Source organism: Oryx dammah, unplaced genomic scaffold, assembly GCF_014754425.2.
Source record: "Oryx dammah isolate SB20612 unplaced genomic scaffold, SCBI_Odam_1.1 HiC_scaffold_11, whole genome shotgun sequence".
Lineage (NCBI taxonomy): Eukaryota > Metazoa > Chordata > Mammalia > Artiodactyla > Bovidae > Oryx > Oryx dammah.
In genome coordinates this window covers 25,548,228-25,568,402 of record NW_024070195.1, presented here as the reverse complement: position 1 = coordinate 25,568,402, position 20,175 = coordinate 25,548,228, and the positions used below count along the sequence as shown (strand labels likewise).

General features: G+C 38.2%; 1 protein-coding gene across 1 annotated transcript in view; it reads left to right on the top strand.

Annotated features, from left to right (window-relative positions):
• The window catches only part of LOC120870618 (boLa class II histocompatibility antigen, DQB*0101 beta chain), a 65,805-nt gene that overhangs the window by 33,567 nt on the left and 12,063 nt on the right, over positions 1-20,175 (top strand). The gene's annotated exons all lie outside the window — the stretch shown is intronic.

The window sequence follows — 20,175 nt, the reverse complement described above, 5'->3', positions numbered from 1 at the left end:
ACAAATCAACACCAGAGAATCAATATTACTCATTATGAGAGAGAACTAGTAGACAGCTTTGAGACAGTGAAGCTTTGAATAAAAGAAGCTTACCATGCCATGAAGATCAAGTTGTTGTTGTTCAGTCATTAAGTCATGTCTGACTCTTTGCGACTCCATGAACTGCAGCACGCCAGGCTCCTCTGTCTTCCACCATCTCCCAGAGTTTGCTCAAATTCACACCCATTTAGTCGGTGATGCCATCTAACCATCTCATCCTCTGCCACCCACTTCTTCTTTTGCCTTCAATCTTTCCCAGCATGAGGGTCTTTTTCAATGAGTTGACTCTCTGCATCAGGAGGCCAAAGTATTGGAGCTTCAGTTTCAGCATCAGTCCTTCCAATGAGTATTCAGGGTTGTTTTCCTTTAGAATTGGGTGACCACCAGCTAAAATAAGATATTTGAACAGGATCCAGAGTTTCCTAACATAATAGCCCAAATGTCCAGGATATAATAAAATATTGCTCTTGTCATACCAAGAATCAGGAAGAGACCCTTGAATGAGAAATAACAATCAACTGATACCAAGACAGGTCAGATGTTGAAAGTGTCTGAGAAGAAATTTAAAACATCCATCACAAAGTGCTTTGATTAGCAATTATAAGTTATCTCAAAACAAATGAAAATAATAGAAAATTTAAATAAAGAAGTAAAAGTTATAAAAAAAAAGAGCCAAGTAGAAATCACAGAACTAAAAAATAAATAAAATAATTGTCAGAAAGATTCAATAGTAGACTGGAGACAACAGAGAAGAAAATCAGTGAACTTGAGGACAGATTAATAGAATTTACTCAATTTGAGCAATAAAGAGAAAACAAACAAAAATATAAAGAGACTCTGAGACTTATGGATTAATAACAGAATATCTAACATTTTAATTATCGGAGCCCAGGAGAAGGAAAAGGGAGTATTGTTGAAAAGTAGTCAAAGAAATAATGGCTAAAGAATCCCCAAATTTTTAATCCATCTTAATAAAGATGTAAGAATCCTACAGATTCAAGAATCTGAACAAAACTCAAATAGGTTATACCTAAAGAAATTCACACCAAGAGACATGGATTATTAAAATCCTGAAATTAAAGGGAAAAAAGTCTTAAAATCTGTCAGAGAAAAATGATACATTATGATAAAGGAACATCAAATTTTATGACAGATGACCATGGATTTGTCTCCTGAAGCCACAATGCCCAGACAGATGTGACACAATGTTTTGCAAGTGTTGAAAGTAAAGAACTGTCAATCATGAATTTTTCTGTATCTGACAAGACTATCCTTCAGGAATTAAGGGGAAATAAAGACATTTCTAGACAAGAGAAAACTAAGAAAATGTTTTTGGTAGTAAATCTACCCTTAAACAATGGCTAAGGGAAGTTTTCCAAACAGAAAGAAAATGATAACAGAAGAAAGTTTGGAATTTCAGAACAGAGGCAACAAGTGAATGGGTAGGAATGAATTATACCAACATCCAGCAAGTTTGGGAGAGGACCTTACCCTCTAGATGAGAACTGCAATCTCAGTTTGTGACTTCAGTATGGTGAGACCTTAAGCAGAGAGACTGGAATGCACTTCTGACCAAGAACACTAGATAATAAATGGGTATTCTTTAAACTGCTGAGTTTGAATTAATTTATGACAGTGGCTGAAAATAAATGCAGCTTTGCTTGCTCATTTAAGTTTTACATACTGCATCTTAAGCACTTCAAAAAGAATTATTTTACTGAAGTATAGTTAATTTATAATATTGTGTTGTTTCTGCTGTACTGCAGAGTGATTCGGAGAAGGAAATGGCAACCCACTCCAGTACCCTTGCCTGGAAAATCCCATGGATGGAGGAGCCTGGTAGGCTGCAGTCCATGGGGTCGCTAAGAGTTGGACACGACTCAGTGACTTCACTTTCACTTTTCACTTTCATGCATTGGAGAAGGTAATGGCAACCCACTCCAGTGTTCTTGCCTGGAGGATCCCAGGGACAGGGGAGCCTGGTGGGCTGCCGTCTATGGGGTCGCACAGAGTCGGACACGACTGACGCGACTTAGCAACAGCAGCAGCAGCAGAGTGATTCAGTTATACATACACACACACACACAGACACACACATATATACATATGTAATTGTTCATATTCTTTTCCATTATGGTTTAAATACTTATTAAAAAACAACTAGTAAACTTAATGATTGATATGTGTTTCACATAGTAATTCCTGATTTTTCATATAACTTGTGGTCATATTTATGATGACTTCTTTTTCTCAGAAACTATTTTTAATTAATTTTTATTGGACTGTAGTTATTTTACAGTGTTGTGTTTGTTTTCTGCTGTATAGAAAAGTGAACCAGTCATATGTATACATATATCCACTCTTTCAGATTTCAACTTTTGAATGTAGAAATAAGAAGCTTTAAACATACAGTTGAACATTATTTTCTCTATAGTTTCTTTTTTGTTATTTAAAAGCATCCTACTACTTTAAAGAAAATAAATATTAATTTATACATATTTTTATATATTTTGAGTTCCTTATTATTTCTCATTTGAACTTTTAATCCATCTTAATATCATTTCTGCTTTATTGACTATGCCAAAGACTTTGACTGTGTGGATCACTATAAACTGTGGAAAATTCTGAAAGAAATGGGAATACCAGACCACCTGACCTGCCTCTTGAGAAACCTGTATGCAGGCCAGGAAGCAACAATTAGAACTGGACATGGAACAACAGACTGGTTCCAAATAGGAAAAGGAGTACGTCAAGGCTGTATATTGTCACCCTGCTTATTTAATGTATATGCAGAATACATCATGAGAAATGCTGGGCTGGAAGAAGCACAAGCTAGAATCAAGATTGCTGGGAGAAATATCAATAACTTCAGATATGCAGATGACACCACTCTTATGGCAGAAAGGGAAGAGGAACTAAAGAGCCTCTTGATGAAAGTGAAACAGGAGAGTGAAAAAGTTGGCTTAAAGCTCAACATTCAGAAAACGAAGATCATGGCATCCGGTCTCATCACTTCATGGGAAATAGATGGGGAAACATTGGAAATGGTGGCAGATTTTATTTTGGGGTGGCGCCAAAATCACTGCAGATGGTGATTGCAGCCATGAAATAAAAAGATGCTTACTCCTTGGAAGGAAAATTATGACCAACCTAGAGAGCATATTAAAAAGCACAGACATTACTTTGCCAACAAAGGTCCATCTAGTCAAAGCTATGGTTTTTCCAGTGGTCATGTATGGATGTGAGAGTTGGACTGTGAAGAAAGCTGAGCACCGAAGAATTGATGCTTTTGAACTGTGGTGTTGGAGAAGACTCTTGAGAGTCCCTTGGCCTGCAAGGAGATCCAACCAGTCCATCGTAAAGGAGATCAGTCCTGGGTGTTCGTTGGAAGGACTGATGCTGAAGCTGAAACTCCAATACTTTGGGCACCTCATGCAAAGAGTTGACTCATTGGAAAAGACCCTGATGTTGGGAGGGATTGGGGGCAGGAGGAGAAGGGGATGACAGAGAATGAGATGGCTGGATGGCATCACCGACTCGATGGACATGAGTTTGGGTAAACTCCAGGAGTTGGTGATGGACAGGGAGGCCTGGCGTGCTGAGACTCATGGGGTCACAAAGAGTCGGACATGACTGAGCAACTGAACTGAAGTAAACTGAATACCATCTGTGTGTTTGTTCACCTACAACAAAGCAATTGACAGTGCCATTTTTAGCACATTTTCCTCACTCCATTGAATTAAAAAAATTTCCTTTTTATTATGCATAGTAGGATAACTTGTTCTGCCTTGAAAGTAGTCCCCAGTATAGAATTCTTTTAAATAACCACAAGTAAATTTCCCTGCATATAATTAAAACTCAGTTCAAACCTTTATTTTAGTCTTTTGAGGAATATCAAATTTGAATTATATTTCTAACACCAAGAAGTATGATGTAAAATTCTTTTCAAATATCATCTTTACCTAAAATCTCACACTAGAATTTCCTCAGTGCATTTCTTCATCACCATGCTGCTTTCATTTCCACTCCTCCTCTAGGTGACATGATGATCAAGCACATCTCAAAAGTCTCTCAAAATACTTGTCTCCTGACCTCTCATACCCCACTGACTTCCTGTCCCCATGAGCTACTGCCCTTTATCTGACAGACCAGGATTGACTACAGGGGTGTAAAGTGGCTCCTTCTGTGCCATGAAAAAGTGGAGAACACAACCTATAACATGAAAGCTTCTGTTTCCTGTCTTAAAATTTTCTGACAAGACTAACCCCTTCCTAAAAATACAGTAAATAAAATTTTCAATCTCATTAATCTTAATATAATTCAGTGCAGTCAATTTTATTTCACAACTGTCTTTTTTTTTGTAGCTGTACAAACATACTTTAATTACTTAACTTTATAATCACTTGTACACATCTACAGAAAAACTTGGGCTTCCCAGACGGCACAGTGATCAGAAATCTGCCTGCCAATGCATGAGACACAAAAGATACGGGTTTGATCCCTGGGTCAGGAAGGTCCCCTGGAGTAGGAAACTGCAATCCACTCAAATATTCTTGCCTGGAAAATTCCATGGACAGAGGAGCCTGGTGGGCCACAGTCCATGGGGTCACAAAGAGTTGGACTGGACTGAACAACTGAGCACAGAGAAACTCATCCCACTTTTCTTATTAATAACTATTTTGGTACATTTATATTTACTGAAAAAAAAAAACATTTTAGTAAAAATATATCTTACTGATATTTAGATTAAAGTAACTCCAAATCTATATCTTGTTTGGGAAATTGACAACAGCTCTCCTGTTCCAGATAATGATATCTTTATTTATTTATTTGTTAAACTACTTTCTGTCCAACTCCTATTCTTTCTTTAGACTGTACAAAGGGCTGGTAGAGTTTATTGCTTTGGTATTTTGTACATTTATTGCTCTTCTAAGTAAGTTGTTTTCTAGACCAGACTTAGTGACTTAGTCTGCCAGAGACAAGTGACGCTGCCTTATTAGCTGGAAAGGAAAGTATTTAATGGTTTGATCCACACTGTTGAAGTACAACTTCTGTAATTTTTTTTAAAAAGCACCATTCCATATTTGGTTACTCTTTGGTGAAGTAACCACTTTATGCTGCCAAGGACACCTCCGCTGCGCCAAGAGCTAGGCATGTGATTAAAAAAGAATCCTCTGTGGTCACTTAGCTATCTTTCCTCTTGTCCTGAGTGTCTGGGCTGCTAGTTTGATAAATTTATTTCTAGCTAAAGCCTTTCTTCTCAACTTCATACAGTAACTTTGGATTCACAACTATTTCAAGCTGATCTACAGTGTAATAATTTCCCACAAGTGAGAGGAATATAGATATATGTAGTTTTGAAGTCATATCAGTACAAGAGCATAGGACAGACTGCCCAGATTCAAATATAATTTTCAACAAAGTTGTCTTTCTATAAGGTACTTTCAAAATAATAAAACATTGATTTGATCCATGTAGACTTAGGAGGTAATATGTCAATGAAAGGCAAACACTACGTTCTGACTTAGCACATGAGAAGATGAGAGGTCAATGAGGAAAAGGCCTTGCCCTAAAGGATAGGATATGAAATGGGCAGGGAGGATTGACATGGTCTGAATTCTAGACACATACCCTAGCTGCTAATTTGGCATCATCAGCTTGAATGTTTTTGTGACATCCTGTGTTACATCTCTGACAGTCCTAAGATCCAAATTGAGAGTCATTTCACTGAAACCTGTCCACAGAAACCATTAAATGGTCATATTCTCCTTTATTTTTCTTCATGCTTTTCTTGGTTTGTTTTAAAATTTAACTTATTTTGAATAACTGATACACGTTCATAGCAAAAATTTGGAACAAAGAATCATTATAGTAGAAAATTTATCATCTATTTCCCCAACCCAAACACAGAGTTATCAAGTGTACCTCTGAGAAGGCAGTCATTGTTAGCCCTTTCTGGTTATCCTTCCAGAAATATTCTAAATATATGCAAGCAAAAAATCATCTATTCCATCTAGTATCTGAATATCTGTCTATAATTAACATTAAATCATAATCAGTTCAGTCCAGTTCAGTCACTCAGTTGTGTCTGACTCTTTGCAGCAGACCCCATGGACTGCAGCACACCAGGCCTCCCTGGAGTTATATGTTATAGATATTTTCATTTTTCTAATTAATCATTTATCTTTAATGTGTTTTCATACCTGAACCTAAATGTCTGCTTCATTTTTAAAATAGCCGCTTAGTTGTCTGATAGTGAGAGACAGTCATGTTGTTTTCTATCTTTGTTCTTTTAAACAATGATGCAATGAATGACTTCATAAATTCATTAATTTATGCATCTTCAAAATATATGAAGGATAAATTGTTAGAGGTAGAATTGCTAGGTGAAAGACTTCATATTTGAAATCTTGGTCATTAGTGTCAAATTTTCCTCCATTTGCAACTCGTCATCCATGTATGAGAGTTTATTATTAACACTTTTTGAGTTTTGCTTATTCTACAAGTAAAAATTGATTGCCTCAAAATTTCCTCCTATATTAAATAGAGTGGGTCCAACTGCTGTAACAAATTCATGAATGTATGATGGCTTCAAATGCAGAAGTTTGTATCTCACTAGATAACAGCAGGCATTTGATGTTGATGATTAGTAACTCCTCTAGGTGGCAATTCAGGGACCCAGGCTCCCATATTTCAACATGTCTCCTTCCATCTTTAAATGAAAATTAACACCTCAATTTTTCCTCAAGAAGAGACGTCAGGAAAGGTGGACAATTGTGATCTGGAAGGCTAAAAGAAGAAGGTTAGTAAGATTTGCTCCAGTGTCCACTGCTATAATTAACCTTATGACTGTAAGTAATCTTTATCATGTCTCTCCTTCACAAGCCATTCTTGATTCCCCTCATCCTATGAATTTAGTCTAGATTATTTTTCTGACTTGATTATAGAGATTACCATCCCCAAAATGTCTGTATTCTTATTTACTCTCCACTTGTTGGGTTATGATTGTTTTAGCATCTGTTGTCAGTTATTACCATACATAAAAGTAGTAAAAGACTGTCAAGTAAAATTCATGGGTTGCAAATATACTCCTCCCTGCCCTTATTGTGTGTGAGCAACCTGTTTTCTATCGCAATTAAGATTAGTTTCTTCATTCACTACATTAACTCCTTTGTTTACCTCTTGGTCCACTGGCATGAGATAGCAATCATAGTCAAATTTTATTAAAATCTTACTGTGTCATTTTGCAGAAGCATTTCTCTTCCAGGAACCAGGACATCTAAATTGGGAGAACCCAAGTTTATAGAAACAGTTAGCATAAATTCCACAACTAAGTTTCATAGTAAGAGGAGTCACTCCATCTTGATTTACATCCTTAGTTTAAGGCTGATATCACATCTTAGAGGACAGTGTCCTCCAGTCAACACTGTTCAATCATTCTATTGGGTAGATACATCTTTATAATGGGCCATGTTGCCCAATGCTTTTACTCCTTTGTTCTTAAATGGGTTCTGTGACCTGAGGCAATATTGTGGCTGGGTATTATGTCAATAAATGTGATGTATCATGAATCCTTGGATGGTAATAATATTGGAGGCACTGTGGGCAAAAATGGTGAGCCCATATGCAAAATACATACCAAATCTAGGAAGGAGACATCACTTACCTACCAAGGTAGAAGGTTTTGATACAGTCAATCTGCTGCCAGTTAACTTGATCTTCCCAAGGAACGATGCCATACTAAAAGTTCAGCGTCATTCTCTATTTTCGGTATGTTGGGACTCAGCTATGCCATTAACTACATCACCCTTGTTGAGAAGAAGTCTACTAGTGAGTGCATGTATATCTTTCTTCCCTGCTGTTATGGCCATGCTATTCATGCGCTCATTGCACAATCACTGCTGTGGCCAAGGAGGGAAGCAAGAGGATGTCTATAAGGTAAGTTGTCCTAGTCACATTTAATGTAGGTGATTTCTGGTAAGACTTTATATGAAACACACTAAGTCTTTTTTTTTTTTTACACTAAGTCTTAAAAGAAAAATAACATAATAATAAAAAATCTTTCATAGAGATCCACTTATATACCTCTTTCACATTCCTCTTTCCCAGATCTACTAGGCTTGTTCCTTTTAGAAGTTTGATCACTCAGATGAACTATTCCCCACTGCCCAAGAGTGAGTATCTATACCTCAGGCCACATCTCCCAATATTCTAAGGTGGTAACCAACTCCTGGAGAGCCAGCATCATGTGAGGCTGTGATGTAGCAGCAGTCTACTTTCAAATAATGTCACCATGCAATCCAACCCTTTTGGAAACTGAGTCAGAATTCTTTCTTCCTTCACTAGTTGTTTAAACAAAATTGTCATGATGTAGGTTCAGGGAGAAATGATAGCTCAGTAGAAGTAGGTAACATGTGGGAGTTTAGACTGTTCATTCATTAATGTACCTTGGATCTGTTCAAATCTGGTTCCATATATATCACTTTAATTACACAATGGATTGTGGTTGTGTATGCCCAAACCTAGGACTCTATGAATCCTATAACATCCAGCATCAAGTCAAATAGTGATTTAATATTCTAAGTGCTTATAGGGAAGAAGATGCACATTTGGTCTTATCTCTAGAGGATGTGAGTTCATACAAACCTACTGTAACAGAAGCTTTCCAGTGGTCAAATTTTGGAACATGTGGTGTGATAGAAATGGTCAAAATTTTGAGCTAGGACTTTCACGTTAGGCCATGATAGAGTAATTAGTAACAGACATCACCTACTGATGTAAACAACTAGAAAACAGGAAAAATATATAAGGTGATTGTTTTCAAATATTGGACAACAAATGCTATCGGATTGTGATTCCTGAAAAAGGGACATAAGCAAGAGGAACACTATGATTCATTTGGATTTCTGCCTGAGGTATGTTTTCAAAACATGGCACACAGGCGGAAGTCTCAAGCAGAACAGAATGAATTTGATGAGTTGAAGAGAAAGTGACTTGAGTTTGGGAACACTAAGAAGGATAAACTTTGAAAGGCAGATATTAGAGAAAAGCAAAAGCTGAAGAGCTCCAGAAATCTACATAGTGTCCCTTTGAGTTTATAGTTTAATATCAAATGGAAATTCATTAACCACAAAGGGACTCTATGCTCTTTCTGATTAAAACTTCTGTTCCACTCAGTGTGTGTCCTCTAGGAACTCTTCAGATTACAGCTACTGGATTACTCTTTTCTAGACCTTGTAGTTTCACCCTATCAATTATTACCAAGCCCAATATCAAGGATCTTACTGCCTATGCTGTCTTCTAAGAATTTAATGGTTTCAGAACTTTAATCTGTTTTGAATTAATTTTTGAGTGTGATGTAAAATAGTGGTTCAGTGTAATTTTTTTTTGCATATAGTTGTTTAGTTTTTGCAACACTTTGTTGTAGAGACTGTGATTTTTTCAGTGTATATGTTTAGCTTCCTTTGTTGTAAATTAATTGACCCACAGAAGCTTGGGTTTAACTTTGGGTTCTCTGTTCTGTTTCATTAATCTGTGTGTCTATTTTTATCCCAGTATCATACTATTCTGATTACTATAAAATTAGTCAGGAAAACTATACTACAAACACAGTTTAAAAAATATATATATCTATTTATTTATTTGGCCACCTTGGGTCTCTGTTGTGTCATGCAGGATATTTGTTGCAGCTTATGGACACTCTAGTTCTGATCTATGGGATCAGCAGTGTGGCATGAAGGTTTAGTTGCTCTGAAACATGTGGGATCTTAGTTCACTGACCAGGGATTGAACCCAAGTCCTCTGAATTGAAAGCTAGATTCTTAACCACTGAACCATCAGAGAAGTCCCCACAAATATATTAATAGTTTTAAAATATAGTTTGAAGTTAGGAATATGTGATGCCTGTAGCTTTGTTTCTTTCTCAAGATTGCTTTCACTATTTGGGGGTCTTTTGTGGTTCTATACACATTTTAGAATTATTTCTTCTGTATGTATGAAAAATGCCATTAAAATTTTGATAGGGATTGCACTGTATCAGGTAGGTTGCTTTGGGTAGTATGGACATTTTAACAATATTAATTCTTCCAATCCATGAACATAGAATATCTTTCCATTTATTTGTGTCTTCTTCAATTTCTTTTATTAATGTTTTATTATTTTCAGTATATGGGTTGACCATCTCCTTGGTTAAATTAATTCCTAGGTCATTTTATTCTTTTGGATGGAAGTATAAATGAGATTGTTTTCTAAATTTCTCTAATTTGTTATTAGTATATAGAAATGCATAGTTTTCTGTATATTGGTTTTGCAACCTGCAACTTTTCTGAATTCATTTATTAGTTCTAATAGCTTTTTGGCAGATTCCTTAAGATTTTCTATATATAATATCATGTGACATGCAGATTAGCAATGATTTTATTTCTCCCTTTTCAGTTTTAATGCTTTATTTTTATTGACTAATTGCTCTGGCTATGACTTCCAATACTATGCTAAATAAAGGTGGTGAGAGTACAAATCTTTGCCTATTCCTGATTTTAGAGGAGAAGCTGCTGCTTATATATATATATTTTTTTTTTTTCTTTTTTCTTTTTTTTTAGTAAAGCCAGTTTAGTTCTGATGAATCCTTTAGATTTCGTTGTCTGGAAAATTCTTTATCACTCTTTCAATCCTGAATTACAGTGGCCAGGTAGAGTATTCTTGATTGTTTTTTTTTTTTTTCTTTCAGTATTTTGAATAACTTTTCTCCTCTAGAAAGTTAGTGCTAAAAAATCTGATTGTCTTATGGGGGCTACCTTTTATGTAATTTCTTTTTCTTGCTGCTTCTATGATTCTTTCCTTGTCTTTAACTTTTAACATTTTAATTATATGTGTTTTGAAATGGATCTCTTCCCAAACCAGGGATTGAACCCAGGTCTCTCGTATTGCAGGTGGATTCTTTACCAGCTGAGCCACCAGGTAAGCCCACAGATCTCTTAAAATTGATTTATTTAAACTACGAGCTTCCTGGATCTGGACGTCCATTTTTTTCTCCAGATTAAAGAAATTTTTAGCTACTTTTTCTTCAAATAAAGTTTCTGTCCCGTTTTCTCTTTCTTCTCCTCCAGGAGTCCTAGAGGCAAAAGTTAGTGCCTGAGATTGTCCCATAAGTTCATTAAGCAGTCTTCATTATTTTCCTTTTTTTTTTTCCTTTTGCTTCTCTGATTAGGGGAGTTGCTCTGGCCTTTCTGCCACTTCACTGATTCTTTCTGCTGTTTCACCTGTTCTGCTGCTGAACCTCTTGTATGCATTTTTCTGCTTAGTTATTGTATTTCAGATCTGTGTGTTCTGTTTAATTTTCTTATACATATATTTTTATCTTTTTGTTGAAATTCTTACTATGTTCATCTATTTTACTCCCAAGTTTATGAGTATCTTTTTTTTTTTAAATGTATTTGAAGATGTGAGAGTGTCCTTCCATATTTCTTGTAGGATTTTTAAGTGAGCATCACCTTTTTTTAATGAGTTTTTTTCTTGTTCTTTCACTTGAAACACATTCCACTATTTCTTCATTTTGGTTGACTTTCTGTATTGATTTCTATGCATCAGCTGGAACACCCACCTCTTCCATTTTTGAAGTGTTGGACATGAACATTACAGCTATGTCATCACTTCACATAGAAAAATCTGTTTATATTGGCTCTCAAATTCTTTTAAAATTGCATTTTGTTTAGTCAAGATTTTAGTTTTTTAAGGGTTATTTTGCTAATTTCTTTGGAGGATCAATTCATAAAATCTACAAAATTCAAGCAAAATGTTTTATAACTATTTATAATGTTTATTCCAATCTATATTGAACTAAAATGGACTGGAATGGGTGAATTTAACTCAGATGACCATTATATCTACTGCTGCGGGCAGGAATCCCTCAGAAGAAATGGAGTAGCCATCATGGTCAACAAAAGAGTCCGAAATGCAGTACTTGGATGCAATCTCAGAAACGACAGAATGATCTCTGTTCATTTCCAAGGCAAACCATTCAATATCACGGTAATCCAAGTCTATTCCCCAACCATTAACGCTGAAGAAGCTGAAGTTGAACGGTTCTATGAAGACCTACAAGACCTTTTAGAACTAACACCCAAAAAAGATGTCCTTTTCATTATAGGGGACTGGAATGCAAAAGTAGGAAGTCAAGAAACACCTGGAGTAACAGGCAAATTTGGCCTTGGAATGCAGAATGAAGCAGGGCAAAGACTAATAGAGTTTTGTCAAGAAAATGCACTGGTCATAGCAAACACCATCTTTCAACAACACAAGAGAAGACTCTACACATGGATATCACCAGATGGTCAACACCAAAATCAGATTGATTCTATTCTCTGCAGCCAAAGATGGAGAAGCTCTATACAGTCAACAAAAACAAGACCAGGAGCTGACTATGGCTCAGATTATGAACTCCTTAGTACCAAATTCAGACTTAAATTGAAGAAAGTAGGGAAAACTGCTAGACCATTCAGGTATGATTTAAATCAAATCCGTTATGATTGTACAGTGGAAGTGAGAAATAGATTTAAGGGACTAGATCTGATAGATAGAGTACCTGATGAACTATGGATGGAGGTTCGTGACATTGTACAGGAGATAGGGATCAAGACCATTCCCATGGAAAAGAAATGCAAAAAAAAGCAAAATGGCTGTCTAGGGAGGCCTTACAAATAGCTGTGAGAAGAAAAGAAGCAAAAAGCAAAGGAGAAAAGGAAAGATATAAGCATCTGAATGCAGAGTTCCAGAGAATAGCAAGAAGACATAAGAAAGCCTTCTTCAGTGATCAATGCAAAGAAATAGAGGAAAAGAACAGAATGGGAAAGACTAGAGATCTCTTCAAGAAAATTAGAGATACCAAGGGAACATTTCATGCAAAGATGGGCTCAATAAAGGACAGAAATGGTATGGACCTAACAGAAACAGAAGATATTAAGAAGAGGTGGCAAGAATACACAGAAGAACTGTACAAAAAAGATCTTCACAACCCGGATAATCACGATGGTGTGATCACTCACCTAGAGCCAGACATCCTGGAATGTGAAGTCAAGTGGGCCTTAGAAAGCATCACTACGAACAAAGCTAGTGGAGGTGATGGAATACCGGTTGAGCTATTTCAAGTCCTGAAAGATGATGCTGTGAAAGTGCTGCACTCAATATGCCAGCAAGTTTGGAAAACTCAGCAGTGGCCACAGGACTGGAAAAGGTCAGTTTTCATTCCAATCCTAAAGAAAGGCAATGCGAAAGAATGCTCAAACTACCACACAATTGCACTCATCTCACATGCTAGTAAAGTAATGCTCAAATTTTTCCAAGCCAAGTTTCAGCAATACGTGAACCGTGAACTTCCAGATGTTCAAGCTGGTTTTAGAAAAGGCAGAGGAACCAGAGATCAAATTGCCAACATCCACTGGATCATGGAAAAAGCAAGAGAGTTACAGAAAAACATCTATTTCTGCTTTATTGACTATGCCAAAGCCTTTGACTGTGTGGATCACAATAAACTGTGGAAAATTCTGAGAGAGATGGAAATACCAGACCACCTGACCTGCCCCTTGAGAAACCTATATGCACGTCAGGAAGCGACAGTTAGAACTGGACATGGAACAACAGATAGGAAAAGGAGTACATAAAGGCTGTATATTGTCAGCCTGCTTATTTAACTTCTATGCAGAGTACATCATGAGAAACGCTGGACTGGAAGAAGCACAAGCTGGAATCAAGATTGCCGGGAGAAATATCAATCACCTCAGATATGCAGATGACACCACCCTTATGGCAGAAAGTGAAGAGGAACTAAAAAGCCTCTTGATGAAAGTGAAAGAGGAGAGTGAAAAAGTTGGCTTAAAGCTCAACATTCAGAAAACGAAGATCATGGCATCCGGTCCCATCACTTCATGGGAAATAGATGGGGAATCAGTGTCAGACTTTATTTTTTTGGGCTCCAAAATCACTGCAGATGGTGATTGCAGCCATGAAATTAAAAGACGATTACTCCTTGGAAGAAAATTTATGACCAACCTAGATAGCATATTCAAAAGCAGAGACATTACTTTGCCGACTAAGGTCCATCTAGTCAAGGCTATGGTTTTTCCAGTGGTCATGTATGGATGTGAGAGTTGGACTGTGAAGAAGGCAGAGTGCCGAAGAATTGATGCTTTTGAACTATGGTGTTGGAGAAGACTCTTGAGAGTCCCTTGGACTGCAAGGAGATCCAACCAGTCCATTCTGAAGGAGATCAACCCTGGGATTTCTTTGGAAGGAATGATGCTAAAACTGAAAGTCCAGTACTTTGGCCCCCTCATGCGAAGAGTTGACTCATTGGAAAAGACTCTGATGCTGGGAAGGATTGGGGGCAGGAGGAGAAGGGGACGAGATGAGATGGCTGGATGGCATCACTGACTCAATGGACATGAGTCTGAGTGAACTCCGGGAGTTTTTGATGGACAGGGAGGCCTGGCGTGCTGCGATTCATGGGGTCGCAAAGAGTTGAACATGACTGAGCGACTGAACTGAACTGAACTGATATTGAACATGTTAGTTGCTCAGTCATGTCTGACTTTTTGTGACCCCATGGAGTGTCGAGACTTCTCTATCCATGGGATTTTCCAGGCAAGAATACCAAAGTGGGTTGCCATTCCTTTCTCCAGGGGATCTTCCTGACCGGTGGATCTAACCCAAGTCTCCTTCATTGCAGGCAGATTATTTACCATCTGAGCCACCAGGGAAGCCGATTATATTAAAAACATTTAAAACAATTTCTGAAGTTATCTGTGACCTGTTTTCATTTTGTCTTTACAAATGCATTTGATATAAAGCTTAATGGAAACTGGAGCTCTTTGTTTGCAAAAAGAGTGGAGTTCCAGGGAGCATGAGAATAGGGCTCCTATGGGAGAGCAGGAGGGCTCCAGACATTTGGAGGTCTATGATTCTCAGGCCTCTGATACACTTCCAAATATGAACTTATGCAAACATCAGGAACAGAAAAAAATGAAAAGAGTTTAGGGTACATTAATTTTGGTAAATTTACCAAACTGGTCATTGGTACATTGGTTCCTCTGTAAGATAGCTGTTGGTGGATTGGGTTCATTATATTAACCTGGATCCTTTCTGGATCACAGAAAGTAATCTACAGTCCCTCTGAAAAGGTCTCCTTCACACTGCTTCCAAGGTAGGTTCATGAATGGAAAAGCATATCATGGCACTCTGTTTCTTGAATTCCTTCTGTTTTTCTTGTTAAGCTGATGAAAATCCAGGAAACTTCCAATGGTACTATGATCAAAATTCACAGAGCATAGGTTACTTGAATCCCACCCTCTAGTCATACCAAACCACAGGTTCTGAATGATCCCTGACCCCTCAGCCACAGTCTTGCCAAACTTCTGTGTCTGCACTCAGGCGTGGGTCTTTGCCTGGAATGATTACAGCCTATCTTCTAAGCTAACATTTCCTCTGAGAACTGCATCTTAAAAGCCTTTCTTTCAACTGCATCATGACCTCTACACCATTAATTCCCCATCTCATCATCTTGAAAAATTATTGCTTATGAATTAATTCACAAATAATCATCACCTTGTAGGTCTGTGTTGCCAACCCTTTCCAAGAGAAGAGAAAATAACTGAACTAATGGGTATCATTATCAACTTGTAGTTTTAAATGTCCTCGGAACCTTGAATACTGCAGTCTTGTCTTTAGTCAGTAGTATCTGACATTCTCCTTAGTGGCTGTTGCAAAAGCAACAGCTTTTGTCTCTTATTTTTCCCATATGTTCCTCCCCTCCAATGTGTGGACTCCTAGAAGGCAGGATCTATGTATTTTCATCTTTGGAACCCAGGACCTTAACTCTGGAGGTGTATAAAAATATTGGTAACTGATAGTAACCACCATCTAGGGTCTGCTGGCTTTTGGGGAAGGAAGACAAAAGCTACTAGAGATCAAGCCACATAAAAGCGCCAGAGCTCAGACACAGGAGGACCCCTGACAAGGTGCGCTAGGAAAGTAGGGCACTCAGGCATGTGGAACAGGACAGGGTTTAGACATTTGGAAGAAGCTACAATGAGGAGTGGCCAGTCCCTCTTTCTCTGTATCAAATCAAGATGTGTGACATACAACCCTGGACTCTCTGTCTTTAACAATCTATGAAGTTCACAAAGTTGCCTTCACTTTCTTCTTTCATGAATTTTTACTACATTCTCTTTTGCACTCAAGTTTCCACATTTATGAGCCCACTGAGAAGAAGAGCAGGCTCTGAGATCTGAAATTATAGTTAAAATGGCAGTTCTCTGCAGGGGTGCTCATGGGGTTCAGAGAGGGAAAATGCAGGGGATTCATGATCAAATGTGGCTAATGAGCTTTCTCCTCTCTTTCTCTTCATAATGAGGTAAGCGTTAGGGATCTGAAACCACAATGATTCCGCCATCTGAACAGAAATGAGAAATAACAAGACTTTGTTAATGACCTCAGGAAAGATGAACTGACTACTATTATATTAAAATCAGTGTGTATGCACCTCACCATAGACTGCAGTGCACAGTTACTAATTACATCTGTTTTCATGAAGTGGTCCTGTGATGTGTGTATTCTTTCTGCCAGTGAGGCAAAACTAAGTCTTTCAGAAATGAAATGACTTATACATGGTCACTCTGTTACTAATTTGACTCTTCCTTCAGATTCTGTAAAATGTGATTTTAAAGAGATAACTTTGTGCAAAAAGAAAGGACTTTCTGTATGTCATGGAAAATTTTTATAATGGATTACCTAAGTGTTCATATAGGGGACTGTGAAGAAGGCTGAGCGCCAAAGAATTGATGCTTTTGAACTGTGGTGTTGGAGAAGACTCTTGAGAGTCCCTTGGACTGCAAGGAGATCCAACCAGTCCATTCTGAAGGAGACAGCCCTGGGATTTCTTTGGAAGGAATGATCCTAAAGCTGAAACTCCAGTACTTTGGCCAGCTCATGTGAAGAGCTGAGTCATTGGAAAAGACTCTGATGCTGGGAGGGATTGGGGGCAGGAGGAGAAGGGGACGACAGAGGATGAGATGGCTGGATGGTATCACTGACTCGATGGACGTGAGTCTGAGTGAACTCCGGGAGTTGGTGATGGACAGGGAGGCCTGGCGTGCTGCGATTCATGGGGTTGCAGAGAGTCAGACACGACTGAGCGATTGAACTGAACTGAACTGAACTGATGAGTAACTTCACAAAGATTTGGAAAAATTTCAGGATAATGGCTTGACAGTTTTATATTAAGGGGAAATAATATTCTGAGGAGAAATAATTCTAATTATATTAGTACTGACATTAAGGAGGTCATGGAAACTTTGATAATATACAATGAATGTTGTTTCCTGAATTGAATACAAAATAGGGTCCTGGATGGCCCTTCCAGACAAGATGATTATTACTTTCACAGTTAACCCCACTGACCAAGTGCAGATTCCAGTGGATGCTGAGCAAAGAAGATGATTTCTCCCTGAATTTTCACAAGGACATAGTTCACAGCTTTTATCTTCCATTCCGAGGGAACAGAGGATGTACCATGAGAGGTTCCCTACAGTGACCTTCACCCATATCTATGACTGTTTCTAGATTGCTTCATCTACTCAAGTGGGATACACATCGCCTCATCCTAAGCTCCCTGCCTTCACAGGGTGGTTCAGGTAAATACTTGGAATCAGACCAAGCCAGGCCAGCAGTGACTGCCCTGAATAACTCAGCACAGATAAGGACAGTGCAGAGAACTCTAGAAAATGTAGAGAATGTTACCTGGCTTGGGGAAAGCAGCAGGCAGAAGCCCAAGCCACAGCCTTGCAGATGAGGTTGTAGCCAATCAGAAAAAGGATTTTAAGCTGACACATGTTGCCAGTTTAAAAGTCTGTGTGAAGAGGAGGCCTGTGAGAAGAGGGTAATCCCCAGGTCTGAGGTAGTCTTCACTGTACAGCCCCAGAACAGGGCAGAGGGAACTTCCTCCTTAGGACAGGAGGGAGGGGAAGGGCCAGAAGCCTCTCTTTATTCCTAGAGACCCTGTGGCAGGCCTGAGGGAACTGAGACACCTTGGGAATCCCTCTCTGTTCTTTGTTGGCCCACAACCCAGTTACTGGTCTGAGCTTGATGTTCCTATTTTATGCTTTCATCCTACCCTGGAACCCTCCTTGTTCTGGAGCTACCCTGGTCCTGAGTGTACTAGAGCAGGTGGAAGCCCAGTGACAGATTTCCCAGTCTCAGGTGCCCTGGGGCTATGCACCTAATTCAGAATATTGAACGAACTCATTGCCTTCATGTGCAACTAAGGGAAACTTCTTATTGTTGCCTCTTCCCTATTTCTTTTTACCTGGTAAACTCTTTATATTCTGCTTTTAGATCATCTCTTCTCTTCTGAAAGAAGAACCTAAAATTCAGGAAAGACAGAGAAGGATAGAGAAATTAGAGGGAGAGACACTTATTTTCTTGTTCATTGATATATGCCAGACACTGTTCTAATTGCTCTATAACCATTTTATACTGTCCCTAGACATGGGCAAGAGAAGTCTGATAAATAAGACATTTATTTAATAAAGCACATTGATACTTCTGCCCCTGAGATTTGATTCTTAGGGTTGGCACAGCTCTCTAAACATCAACAGAATTCAAGCCCCAGGAAATGCTTCTTCACAATTTTGCTCTCTGTCCTCAAAACTGAACTTGACAATATCTTAATGCTTTTAATGTTAGTGGACTATGCCTTTGCACAATCAGACTGTTCAGGAAGAATTTGAGCAGATGAAGATATTTTAAGAGAAAAGTCAACTTAACTTTCCAAATACTTTAACTCAAAAAGCATAAATCAATAGATTCTTTTCTTTTTTATAAGTGTGTTAGTTGCTCAGTCGTGTCTGACTCTTTGAGACCCCATGGACTGTAGCCCATCAGGCTCCTCTGTTCAAAGAATTCTCCAGGCAAGAATACTGGAGTGGGTAGCCATTCCTTTCTCCAGGGTATCTTCCCAACCCAGGGATCAAACTCAGATCTGCATTGCAGGTGGATTTTTTAATCATCCGAGCTACCAAGAAAGCCTTAGATTCTTATGTAATGAAAAATCACTTGCCAGCAGGGCTGGCTGTCAATTTTTTAAAGTTTTGGCCGTGCCCCATGGCATGCAGGATCCTAGTTTCCCAGAGATTGAGCCCACACTTTCTGCAGTACAGAGCAGAGTTTTAATCACTGGACAGCCAGGGAGGTTCTGATTGTCAACTTTTTTTGCTTGTTTTCTTATTTCACATATTTACCTGATATTGCCAACATTTACACATGGCAGCTGAAGAACATTCTGTAATATTAAACAAGTCATATTACCCTTAAGTTTGTATACATGAAGGTCTAGATATAAAATGCATGAGACATGATTCACATTTTATAGAGAAGTCTTAGGCAAAAAGGTTCAGTATTTTCTTGACTCTCATAAAGCACATCAATGGTAGAACTGCAGCTCAAAACCATTTCCTTCAAGAACTCTGTTCTTCCCATCCACAACTTAAGGATCCTTAGGATCTCTAAGACAATAAAAGTAAACATCTCTGTGACAATAATTTTCCCTCTCTGAAATATGATCCCCACTTATTTTTCCTTGTGGCTCAAACAGCAAAGAATAATCCTCTTGCAATGCAGGAGACCTGGGTTTGATTCCTGGGTCATATGGATCCTCTGGAGAAGGGAATGGAAAACCACTTCAGTATTCTTGCCTGGAGAATTCCAGAGATAGAGGATCCTGGCGGGTTACAGTCCATGGGGTCGCAAAGAGTGGAACACAACTCATTAATTAACGCTTTCACTTTTATTTTCCCTTAACCCAAATCCCAAGAACAATAGGTTTTAAATAAATATCACAGAAATATCTACTCTTGAATTTTTTTTTTCATTATTTAAACTCCTAAGGCATTCAACACTCAGATATTTTATAACTGAGAGAACATTTTCATCTCAATCCAGTATAATTTGATTAGGACACAGTGCCAGGCTTTAGATTAAGAACCTTCAAAAAAAAGTGTCTACCCAGAAACAGATGAAGTTTTTCAGCTCCACTGCTGATTGGTCCCTTTTCTAGAGGCTCTCCAATCCTGCCATACATGGAAGCTCTCG